The sequence below is a fragment of the Balaenoptera musculus genome, chromosome 8, assembly GCF_009873245.2.
Source record: "Balaenoptera musculus isolate JJ_BM4_2016_0621 chromosome 8, mBalMus1.pri.v3, whole genome shotgun sequence".
In the NCBI taxonomy this organism is placed as follows: Eukaryota; Metazoa; Chordata; class Mammalia; order Artiodactyla; family Balaenopteridae; genus Balaenoptera; species Balaenoptera musculus.
Window position 1 is genome coordinate 20,329,912 of NC_045792.1, and position 5,288 is coordinate 20,335,199.

The window sequence follows — 5,288 nt, forward strand, 5'->3', positions numbered from 1 at the left end:
ATTTGTGACCCCAGATATGATCTATCCTGGAGAATGTTCCTTGAGTATTTGAGTAGGAAGTGTATTCTCTTTTTTTGGGTGGAATGTTGTATAAATGTCAATTATGTCCATCTTGTTTAATGTATCATTTGAAACTTGTGTTTCCTTATTTATTTTCCGTTTGGATGATCTGTTCATTGGTGAAAGTGGGGTGTTAAAGTCCCCTACTATGATTGTGTTACTGTCAATTTCCCCTTTTATGGCTGTTAGCATTTGCCTTATGTATTGTGGTGCTCCTATGTTAGGTGCATAAATATTTACAATTGTTCTATCTTCTTGGATTGATCCCTTGATCATTATGTAGTGTCCTTGTTTGTCTCTTGTAATAGTCCTTATTTTAAAGTCTATTTTGTCTTATATAACAATTACTACTCCAGGTTTCCTTTGATTTCCATTTGCATGGAATATCTTTTTCCAACCCCTCACTTTCAGTCTGTATGTGTCCCTAGGTCTGAAGTGGGTCTATTGTAAACAGCATATATGGGTTTTGTTTTTGTATCCATTCAGCCAGTCTATGTCTTTTGGTTAGAGCATTTAATCCATTTACATTTAAGGTAGTTATCAATATGTATGTTCTTACTACCATTTTCTTAATTATTTTGGGTTTGTTATTGTAGGTCTTTTCCTTCTCTGGTGTTTCCTTCCGAGAGAAGTTCTGTTAGCATTTGTTGTACAGCTGGTTTGGTGGTGCTGAATTTTCTTAGCTTTTGCTTGTCTGTTAAGGTTTTAATTTCTCCATTGAATCTGAATGAGATCCTTGCTGGGTAGAGTAATCGTGGTTGTTGTTTTTTCCCTTTTCTCACTTTAAGTATGTCCTGCTACTCCCTTTTGGTTTGCAGAGTTCTGCTGAAAGATCAGCTGTTAACCTTATGGGGATTCCCTTTTATGTTATTTGTTGCTTTTTCCTTGCTGCTTTTAATATTTTTTCTTTGTATTTAATTTTTGATAGTTTGATTAATATGTGTCTTGGCATGTTTCTCCTTCGATTTATCTGGTATGGGACTCTCTGTGCTTCCTGGAGTTGATTGACTATTTCCTTTCCCATATTAGGGCAGTTTTCAACTATAATCTCGTCAAATATTTTCTCAGTCCCTTTCTTTTTCTCTTCTTCTTCTGGGACCCCTAAAATTCGAATGTTGGTGCATTTAATGTTGTCCCAGAGGTCTCTGAGACTTTCCTCAATTGTTTTCATCTTTTTTCTTTATTCTGCTCTGTGGTAGTTATTTCCACTATTTTATCGTGCAGGTCATGTATCCATTTTTCTGCCTCAGTTATTCTGCTATTGATTCCCTCTAGAGAATTTTTAATTTAATTTGTTATGTGGTACATCATTGTTTGCTCTTTAGTTCTTCTAGGTCCTTGTTAAACGTTTCTTGTATTTTCCCCATTCTATTTCCACTATTTTGAATCATCTTTACTGTCATTACTCTGAATTCTTTTCAGGTAGACTGCCTATTTACTCTTCATTTGTTTGTTCTGGTGGGTTTTTAACTTGCTCTTTCTTCTGGTGCACATTTCTCTGTCTTTTCATTTTGCTTAACTTACTGTGTTGGGGCCTCCTTTTCTCAGGCTGCAGGTTCGTAGTTCCTGTTGTTTTTGGTGTCTGCTCCCAGTGGGTGAGGTTTGTTCAGTGGGTTGTGTAGGCTTCCTGGTGGAGGGGACTGTTGCCTGTTTTCTGGCTGATAAGTCTGGATTCTGTCTTTCTGGTGGGCAGGACCATTTCTGTTTGTGTGTTTTGGGGTGTCTGTGAACTTAGTATGATTTTAGGTAGCCTCTCTGCTAACGGGTTTGGTTGTGTTCCTGTGTTGCTAGTTGTTTGGCATGGGGTGTCCAGCACTGGAGTTTGCTGGTTGTTGAGTGGAGCTGGGTCTTAGTATTGAGATGGAGATCTCTGGGAGAGCTCTCGCCAAGTGATATTACGTGGGTCCAGGAGGTCTTTGTTCGTCCAGTGTCCTGAATTCAGCTCTCCCACCTCAGAAGTTCAGGCCTGACACCCGGCCAGAGCACCATGATCCTGTCAGCCACACAGCAGTGAATGTGGCAATCTCCATTATGAAGTCCGATTATGAGGGTCTACAATAGCTGTTCAGCTAGAACAGGCTGACTTGGGAGCACTTTTTCTATGAGGCTGTCTCCAGCAGCCAGTGGCTAAAAGAGTAGGTCTCCGCATGTGCTGCCAGAATCTTAAACGTTTGTATAGAGGTCTTCACTGTGTTCAGTCATGGATTCAGTATAGATGGTCTCAAGAACACCTTACTCTCTCAAGTTTGTGTGCTTGAAACAGCTCCTAAGCCTGAGGGTCTGCAAGCTGCAGGAAGATGAGACCACCCAGGGCGTCCTGCAAGCCATGATTCTTGCCACGAACCCTGCTGCTGCTGTCATGGAAGCCAGCTTCCCCCGCCCTTCTGCAATGAGTTTTCAGTGAAGCTTTCTCTCTGTTCTGATGAGATTCATGCTACCTGAGTTGCCCAAAGTCATAGAGTGCTTAAATGTTGGGGCTGGGGTACAAACCCTGCAAATCTGTCTCCAATATCTGTGTTACCTCACCCAACGAGAGTGGGGAGGCCACACACCTAAACGTCTCACCCCTGTGAGCCTCCTCCTCAAACCTGCACCACCGCAGGAAGCTGGGCATGTTCTTTTTTTCCAGGAAGTTTCCCCTAGGAAAGAACTTTGCTTGAAATGCCCTTTCTTACTTTCCTCTGACTGAGAGATTGAGATTCTCATTTGCAATTGTGAACTTCAGTCCTTTGTGTCTCTACTGAAATCCTGCCTCAAACTGTCCCCGTCCCTCTCCCTTGAACTTTACTGGTTTCCTTTGCTATAGGGTTACAGAGTTTATTGCAAAAGGGATTAAGATTTTAGCGCCAGGACCTGTTGGAGATGATTTCTCTCAGGAAGCACATCGTTTTGCACACAGCAGTTCCTGGAGCTCTGAGAACTTAAAGGGAAGTCCAGCCTCAAGGTATCTCACTCTACAAGACGACTCCCTGCCCCTCTTTTTATCACTAACAAGTGGGTGATTCAGAATATTCCTTGTTTGGTCCTTTTACAGACTGATTTTTTTTTTAATATCTTTATTGGAGTATAATTGCTTTACAATGGTGTGTTAGTTTCTGCTTTATAACAGAGTGAATCAGCTATACATATACATATATCCCCATATCTCCTCCCTCTTGCACCTCCCTCTCACCCTCCCTATCCCACCCCTCTAGGTGGTCACAAAGCACTGAGCTGATCTCCCTGTGCTCTGCGGCTGCTTCCCACTAGCTGTCTATTTTACATTTCATAGTATATATAAGTACATGCCACTCTCTCACTTCATCCCAACTTCCCCTTCCCCTTCCCCGTGTCCTCAAATCCTTTCTCTACATCTGCATCTTTATTCCTCTCCTGCCCCTAGGTTCTTCAGAGCCATTAATTTGTTGTTGTTGTTTTTAGATTCCATATATATGTGTTAGCATACGGCATTTGTGTTTCTCTTTCTGACTTACTTCAATCTGTATGACAGACTCTAGGTCCATCCACCTCACTACAAATAACTCAATTTTGTTTCTTTTTATAGTTGAATAATATTCCATTGTATATATGTGCCACATCTCCTTTATCCATTCATCTGTTGATGGACACTTTGGTTGCTTCCATGTCCTGGCTATTGTAAATAGAGCTTCAATGAACATTGTGGTACATGACGCTTTTTGAATTATGGTTTTCTCAGGGTATATGCCCAGTAGTGGGATTGCTGGGTCGTATGGTATTTCTATTTTTAGTTTTTTAAGGAACCTCCATCCATTGTCTGGATGTACCAGAATTTATACATTCACCTGCTAAAGGACATCTTGGTTGCTTCCAAATTTTGGCAATTATGATATAAACATCGTATGCAGGTTTTTGTGTGAACAAAACTTTTCAACTCCTATGGGTAAATACCAAAGAGTGCAGTTGCTGTATCATATGGTAAGAGTATATTTAATTTTGTAAGGAACTGATAAACTGTCTTCCAGCATAGCTGTACCATTTTGCATTCCCACCAGCAATGAATGAGAGTTTCAGTTGCTCCACATCCTTGCCAGCATTTGGTCTTGTCAATGTTCTGGATTTTGGTCATTCTAATAGATGTATAGTTGTCTCTCATTGTTATATTTGCATTTCCCTGATGACATATGATGTAAAGCAGGGGTCCCCAAACCCCGGGCCATGGACTGGTACATGTCTGTGACCTGTTAGAAGCCAGACCACACAGCAGGATGTGAACAGTGAGCAAGCCAAGCTTCATCTGTATTTACAGCTGCTCCCCATCACTCACATTACCACCTGAGCTCCGCCTCTTGTCAGATCAAAGGTGGCATTAGATTCTCATAGGAGCTCAAACCCTACTGTGAACTGTGCATGTGAGGGCTCTAGGTTGCACTCTTTTTATGAGAATCTTATGCCTGGTGATCTGAGGTGGAGCTGAGGCAGTGATGTTAGCACTGGGGAGCGGCTGCAAATACAGATTATCATTAGCAGAGAGGTTTGACTGCACAGAGACCATAATAAATCAATCGCTTGCAAACTCATATCAAAACCCTATCAGTGAGTGGCAAGTGACAATTAAGCTGCATCAACAGAGTAGACTGGACATAAGCAACACACTTCGGGTTTCACTGTCTCCCATCACCCCCAGATGGGACCATCTAGTTGCAGGAAAACAAGCTCAGGGCTCCCACTGATTCTGCATTATGGTGAGTTGTATAATTATTTCATTATACATTACAATGTAATAATAATAGAAATAAAGTGCACAATAAATGTAATGTACTTGAATCATCCCAAAACCATCTCCCTGCCACGGTCAATGGAAAAATTGTCTTCCACGCAACTGGTCCCTTGTGCCCAATATGTTGGGGACCACTGATGTAGAATGTCTTTTGATATGTTTATTTATCTCTCACTGCATGTTTTCACCTTACCAAGAGATAACCAGGGAATTAGTCTGAAAGCTGTGAAAGTAGTTTCAAGTATAGTCTGGACTAGAGTAGCTCCAAGAGGTGCTGTAAGTTTGAAGTAGGCAGTCAGTGACAATTTACAAATTGCCAGGCATTTTAAGTAAGGACTGTGTAGCTGTACTGTGGTTAATCAAAATGGACAGGTGACGGTATCTATATTGCGTACATTACTGGGTCCATTTGGAAAACAGAAGCACTGAAAGATCAGACCCTGATCAAAAATTTCCTTGGGAGTCATTTGAATCTATTCAAGGGAAAAAA